We start from the raw sequence: 7,642 nt of genomic DNA, 5'->3' as shown, positions 1-7,642 counted from the left end.
GCGAGGTCTGTGTGACCTTAGCTCAAGGAGAATACAGCGGGGTCTGTGTGTCCTCAGATTTAAATACCTAGCCGCTTCAACCAGATGTACAACTGAGACAGCAGTTGGAACTGGTCTACCAAATCATTGTCTTCACCAAGCTTACTGGTTCTACTTCCTCAACTCTTTCATATCCTCATTTCTGTTGTTGTGTGCTTGCTCATATCTGTTTGAAGACTTTGACTGAAGACTTTCTCAATTTCCTCAGTTCAATTTCTTCAGTCTTTCCGTCTTCATCCTGTGTTATCCTGTGCTTACGCTTTCTGTACTCTGTTCTTGTCTTTATTTCATCACGATGACTATGTTTGTATTCTGCTGTGTTTACTTTTGAGTACTTATTCCGTTGCAAGTAGTTCTTCATTTAGGAATTTCCTCACCAGCAAATTCCTCAACGAAGAATTCACAAAAATCGCCTATTCACCCCCCTATAGTCGATATAACGCACTTTCACAGGGTCTGGCGTTCGAACGATCTAGGGGGTTCTCTCCAAACTTTTTCAGAGTTTTTATGTAGATATGCATCAATCAGCAAATAGCAGCATTTTAGGCAACAAAATTTTGATAGCAATCATCTTCGTAAAAACAACAAACACAGTAGTGCAGCAGCATGCACATTCATCTTCGTGAATTTCTTCTCACTTCCTGTAAATGCAAAACCAGAATACATAGCAGCAGCAACCCCACATACACATTCATCTCTCAAATCTCTGTCAAACTCGCTCACTTCATGTAATGCAATAAGATCGAGGGCCGGGAGAAGAGGTATGAGGAACTAACGAGTTGATGAAAGTACATGTAAAAAGACGACCATGTTCATGTATTAACCCGAGATTTAAAAAGAAAACTTAAAAAATACTGTTTTTGCCATAACTATAGTCATCTTGCCTACCATTCAGGTTTTTGCTATAACAAAATTCGCACGCAACGAATTGAAACATTCACCAGCTTGCTAGAATATATTTTTACCTCTAAATCTTTCAACTACCAGTGTATCATAAACATCACTACAAACCTATCTTCACTTTTTCTAGGCACTATCTGGACAATTAATATTGAACTTTTTGTCCAAGTATATTTGTACTTTCTGGAGTGCAGGCAGCACGGCCTCCTGCACTCGGAACAAGGCCCGTCTAGTCTGCTCAACCCGGGGTGAACGTGCAAACTAAAAAGTATCAAAATGTATGTTGGTCGAGAAAGTGTATTATCATCATCATCAATACAGAACAATGGGATGGTACCATCATAATTAAAGAAAGCGATCTCTAATCTAATGCCTAGTGTACGGTGGCGTTCACTGTTTATGGTGGCTGACCGATTGGCTTGTTTGTTGCATTGCCTAAATCATAGCTGAAAAGAAAGGAGAAGGTGATGCATGAAGTCAGACATCCATTACCCATAACCCAAAATACTCACACGATCTAGTAATTTCAGAATTTTTGCACCACACCATGGAGCTTTTGCTTCTGCACGAGCAATTCAGAAAAAAGCAGGCGGTTATCTGTTGCTGTACCACATACACACATTAAAGAGAGAGAGCCCGTTAGGCAGAGAGAAGGAGCCTGCGTGATCTAGAATTGCAGGTGAACCTCGAGCGACGCATAAGGTTGTGGTCTTGCCATCAGGTAGCTGCCCTACTGAGTATAGGATTGTGCCCAAGTCTTGCAATTCGTTGTCTACTCGTAGAAGGATCAGCATGGATGGGCACTGAGTAACAAGAATTTGAACTCAAACTATTACAAGAATTTGAACTGAACTAAATTCTTTAATCGAACTGAACTAAAAAATCAGTTTAGTAAATGAGAGTTGAACTGATGGTATTTTTTTGTGGGCACTGAAGAATTGATGCAGAATGGTCATACAGAAAATATACCAGAGAACTTGATATGTCTGGCAGCGCTCGTGCAGAATGGCGCCCTCGCCGGAGAGTAGCCTGCCGGCACCCACCACCCGCTTCCGCCGCCGCTACGCAGTAGGGCCACCACGGCGAGGAGGACGGCCCAGACCCCTGGATTGAAAATGAATGGGCGGCGGCGGTGCATCCGTGGGACCTTAGGGAAGGGGGAAGGCGGCCGGATCTTGTGGAGGAAGACGGCGGAGCGCAGGGAGAAAAGTGCTGGCGCATGGGGAGGGACGCACCCGTCGCATGGGAAGGAAGGTAGCGGTGCGCGGGGAGGGACGCGGCAGCGTGCGGGGTGGGAGGTGGCGGCATGCAGGAAGGGAGGCAGCGGCGGCGCGTGGAAGCGGGGAGGCCACCCGCAGCGCGTGGGAGCAGGGGGGCGGCGGGCGGTGACGCGTGGGAGTATGGCATCGCGTGGGAGCAGGGGGCGGAGCCGTCGAGAAGGGGTGGTTCGAGAAGATGCTGGGAAGTGGGGTGGGCTTTCTCTGTGTTTCGGATGGGGGTGCACCACCGGGTTTTGCAAAATGGATCGGGCCCTTAGAGGGGCGAGAGGTAACAGAATAATATTCTGTTACTAGTAACAGAATAGTCCAGCCCTATATCAATGAAGAATAACCTCGATGAATTTGAAAAGTTTAGCGAAATTGCACATGATGAAAAACTCAAATTTGAAGAATGTCATAAAGAGGTTGTGGCGTTACCCACCGTATAAGAACTTTGATGACTTCAGACACCGCGTACAATTGTAGTAGGGTTCTAAGAGTCAAGTTCTTCATTAATTTCTTCACACTTGAAGGGTTATTCTTCATTATTTGAAGAAAAACGTTACTTCGTGTGTTGTGCATCAAAGTCACCAAAAATGCATAAGCGTTAGGATGCGTGTCCTTTTCAAAGGACATTCGAGGATTCTAGGATGTTTATCTCACACCGCAACTTGCAGAACCTCTTTTCATCCAAGGGCTTAGTGACGATGTCGGCAAGCTGGTCTTCGGTCTTCACATGGTCCGTGACGATGTCTCCCTTCAGCACATGATCACAAAGAAAATGGCGACGAATCTGAATAAGCTTCGTCTTGCAATGTTGCACTGGGTTGTGGGCGATATTTATAGAACTCTCGTTGTCACAGAAGAAAGGGACTTTCTTCACGTTGACACCATAGTCCTTGAGGGTTTTCTTCATTCATAGCAACTATGAGCAGCAAGCACCAGCGGCAATGTATTCAGCCTCAGCTGTGGATAGAGCCACGCTAGTCTGCTTCTTTGAGGACCAACAGACAAGAGATCGTCCGAGGAAATGACATGTGCCTGATGTAGACTTGTGATCCACACAATCTCCAGCATAATCAGAATCAGAAAATCCAGCTAGATCAAAACATGATCCCTTGGGGTACCGTAATCCAAGCGTTCGTGTGTGAGCTAAATATCGAAGAATTCGTTTCATAGCCTGGTGGTGTGATTGCTTCGGTGTCGCTTGAAATCGGGCGTACATGCAAACACTAAGCATAATATCTGGCCTAGATGCACGTAGGTAAAGAAGCGAACCAATGATGGAGCGATATACCTTCTGATCAAAATCTTTACCATGTTTGTCAGTGCTGAGTTGACCATTTGTAGGCATTGGAGTTTTGAGGCCTTTCTAGTCTTGCATGCCGAATTTCTTCAGGCAATCTTTGGGGTATTTCTCTTGAGAAATGAAGATGCCATTAGGTTTTTGATGAATTTGAAGACTAAGGAACAATTTCAGTTCTCTCATCATAGACATCTGATATTCTTCACGCATCATGTATGCAAATTCGTCACTGAAATGCTTGTTAATGCAACCAAAGATAATATCATTAACATATATTTGGCATATAAACAGTTCACCATCATAAGGTTTAGTGAAAAGAGTAGATTCAAGTGAACCGGGTTTGAAACTCTTTTTGTTCAGGAAATCCTTCAGTGTATCATACCATGCCCGTGGAGATTGCTTGAGGCCATAGAGAGCCTTGTTCAGTTTGAAGACTTTGTCTGGATGCTTTGGATCCTCAAAACCTGGTGGTTGAACAACATATACTTCTTCCTCAAGCTTACCATTGAGGAATGCACTTTCCACATCTATTTGATATAAGAGAATATTGTGATGGTTAGCATATGCAAGCAATACACGAATTGCTTCAAGCCTAGCAACAGGTGCAAAAGTTTCACCAAAGTCAATACCTTCAACCTGTGTGTAGCCTTGTGCTACAAGACAAGCCTTATTTATTACCACTTAGCCATTTTCGTCTTGCTTGTTGCGGTAGATCCACTTAGTTCCAATGATATTGTGCTTGCATGGATCAGGTCGATTCACAAGCTCCCATACATTATTGAGCTCAAATTATTGCAATTCTTCTTGCATGGCTTGAATCCACTTAGGCTCCAGAAATGCTTCATCAACTTTGGTGGGCTTTCTGACAGAGAAAAAAGCGCAATGCCCACAGAAGTTAGCTAGATGTGAAGATCTTGAGCGAGTGAGGGGACCAGGTGCATTGATGTTGTCGAGGATCTTCTCAATCTGCACTTCATTCGCCACTTGTGGATGAGCTGGACGAGGGCCTTGTTGAGGTTGAGCATTTTCCTTAGAGTGATTTTCTTCAGAAGCGAGACGAGGAATGATCACTTATTCTTCAACTATTTATTCACTAGGCATTATTTCACCAGTGCCCATCAGCTTGATAGATTCCTCAGGAGGCATTTCAACTAGCATAGGAGACAGGTGCTCTCTTTGTGAGCCGTTAGTTTCATCGAACCACACATCTATAGCTTCAACAACTTTGTTGTGATGGGTGTTGAAGACTCTGTAGGCGTGTGTGTCCTTTCCGTAACCAAGCATGAAACCCCATGTGCTTTCAGTGCAAATTTAGAATTGTGATGAGGATCTCTAATCCAACATTTAGCACCGAAGACTTTGAAATAACTTACATTGGGCTTTTTGTCAATGAGGAGCTCATATGAAGTTTTCTTGAGGAATTTGTGAAGATATACCCGATTGATGATGTGACAAGTTGTGACGCCCCCGATTCAATCGTACACTAATCATGCACGCAAATGTGTACGATCAAGATCAGGGACTCACGGGAAGATATCACAACACAACTCTAAAACATAAATAAGTCATACAAGCATCATAATACAAGCCAGGGGCCTCGAGGGCTCGAATACAAGTGCTCGATCATAGACGAGTCAGCGGAAGCAACAACATCTGAGTACAGACATAAGTTAAACAAGTTTGCCTTAAGAAGGCTAGCACAAACTGGGATATAGATCGAAAGAGGCGCAGGCCTCCTGCCTGGGATCCTCCTAACTACTCCTGGTCGTCGTCAGCAGGCTGCACGTAGTAGTAGGCACCTCTGGTGTAGTAGGGGTCGTCGTCGACGGTGGCGTCTGGCTCCTGGACTCCAGCATCTGGTTGCGACAACCAGAAAGAAAGGAAAGGGGGGAAAAGGGGGGAGAAAGCAACCGTGAGTACTCATCCAAAGTACTCGCAAGCAAGGAACTACACTACATATGCATGGGTATATGTGTAAGGAGGCCATATCAGTGGACTGAACTGCAGAATGCCAGAATAAGAGGGGGATAGCTAGTCCTATCAAAGACTATGCTTCTGGCAGCCTCCGTCTTGCAGCATGTAGAAAAGAGTAGATTGAAGTCCTCCAAGTAGCATCTCCAAGTAGCAACTCCAAGCAGCATCTCCAATAGCATCGCATAGCATAATCCTACCCGGCGATCCTCCCCTCGTCGCCCTGTGGAAAAGCGATCACCGGGTTGTCTGTGGAACTTGGAAGGGTGTGTTTTATTAAGTATCTGGTTCTAGTTGTCATAAGGTCAAGGTACAACTCCAAGTCGTCCTGTTACCGAAGATCACGGCTATTCGAATAGATTAACTTCCCTGCAGGGGTGCACCACATAACCCAACACGCTTGATCCCATTTGGCCGGACACACTTTCCTGGGTCATGCCCGGCCTCGGAAGATCAACACGTCGCAGCCCCACCTAGGCACAACAGAGAGGTCAGCACGCCGGTCTAAACCTAAGCGCACAGGGGTCTGGGCCCATCGCCCTTAGCACACCTGCACGTTGCGTACGCGGCCGGTGAGTAGACCTAGCAACCTCCATTACAAAGGAAGTTGCGTTAACGCAGTCCAACCCGGCGCGCGCCACTCAGTCGCTGATGTCAAGAAGGCTTCGGCTGATACCACGACGCCGGGATACCCATAACTACTCCCGCGTAGATGGTTAGTGCGTATAGACCAAATGGCTAGACTCAGATCAAATACCAAGATCTCGTTAAGCGTGTTAAGTATCCGCGAATGCTGAACAGGGCCAGGCCCGCCTGTCTCCTAGGTGGTCTTAACCTGCCCTATCGCTCCGCCACAAAGTAACAGTCGGGGGCCGTCGGGAACCCAGGCCCACCTCTACCGGGATGGAGCCACCTGTCCTTTCAGCCCCCTCATCAGAATCACTTGCGGGTACTCATCGAGCTGACCCGACTTTAGTCACCATCTGTACAGTATGTATGTATGTATAGTATATACCCGTGATCACCTCCCGAGTGATCACGGCCCGATAGTATAGTAAGGGAGACTGACAAGGATGTAGGGCCAATGATGATAAACTAGCATCCTATACTAAGTATTTAGGATTGCGGGTAGGGTATCAATGACTGTAGCAACAATGACAGGCTATGCAACAGAATAGGAATAACCAAACAGTAACATGCTACACTACTCTAATGCAAGCAGTATAGAGAAGAATAGGCGATATCTGGTGATCAAGGGGGGGGCTTGCCTGGTTGCTCTAGCAAGAAGGAGGGGTCGTCAACTCCGTAGTCGTACCGGGTAGCAGCGGCGTCGGTCTCGGTGTCTAGCGGAAGAAGAGGGGGAAGAAACAATGAATACAATGCAAATAGATGCATAACGATGCATGACAAAGCAAATTGTGATGCTAGGCGTGCCCTAACGTGGTATGAGGTAATACCGGTGAAGGGGGGAAACATCCGGGAAAGTATTCCCGGTGTTTCGCGTTTTCGGACAGATGAACCAGAGGGGGAAAGTTGCGAGTTCGATAGGTTAGGGGGGTGTGGCAGACGAACGGGTTGCGTATCCAAAATCGTCTCGTCGTTTTGAGCAACTTTCATGTTGAAAATAATTTAATCCAAGTTACGGATTAAAAGTTATGATTTTCTAAAGATTTTATTAATTTCTGGAATTTAATTAATTATTTAAATTAATTCGAAAATGGAATAATGACATCAGCATGATGTCATGCTGACGTCAGCAGTCAACAGAGTTGACTGGTCAACCTGACAAGTGGGTCCCACTGGTCAGTGACACATTTTAATTAACCTAATTAGTATCAATTAGGGGTGGGCCCCACTGTCATTGACTACTTAATTAACTAATTAACAGATCAGGTTAATTAGGTAACTAATGTGTAATTAGTTTAATTAGTTGTTTAATTTAATTAATCAAATTAATTAAGTTAATTAATTAATAAATTAATTAATTTTATTTTTATTCTTAATTATGTTCTGGGGCGGGCCCCACATGTCATAGGGCCATAGGGGCCTATCGGGTTCGGGCGTTAGCGGGTGCGTGCGCACCCGAGCGAGCGCTCGCCCGCAGGGCGGGACGAGGCCATCGAGGTCGGGCGGTCACCGGAGGGGGACGCCGGCGGGAGAGTAGCAG

This window comes from Triticum dicoccoides, chromosome 4B, assembly GCF_002162155.2.
Source record: "Triticum dicoccoides isolate Atlit2015 ecotype Zavitan chromosome 4B, WEW_v2.0, whole genome shotgun sequence".
NCBI classification, from domain to species: Eukaryota; Viridiplantae; Streptophyta; class Magnoliopsida; order Poales; family Poaceae; genus Triticum; species Triticum dicoccoides.
The sequence above is the reverse complement of the archived record's forward strand: the minus strand, read 5'-3'. Positions refer to the sequence as shown.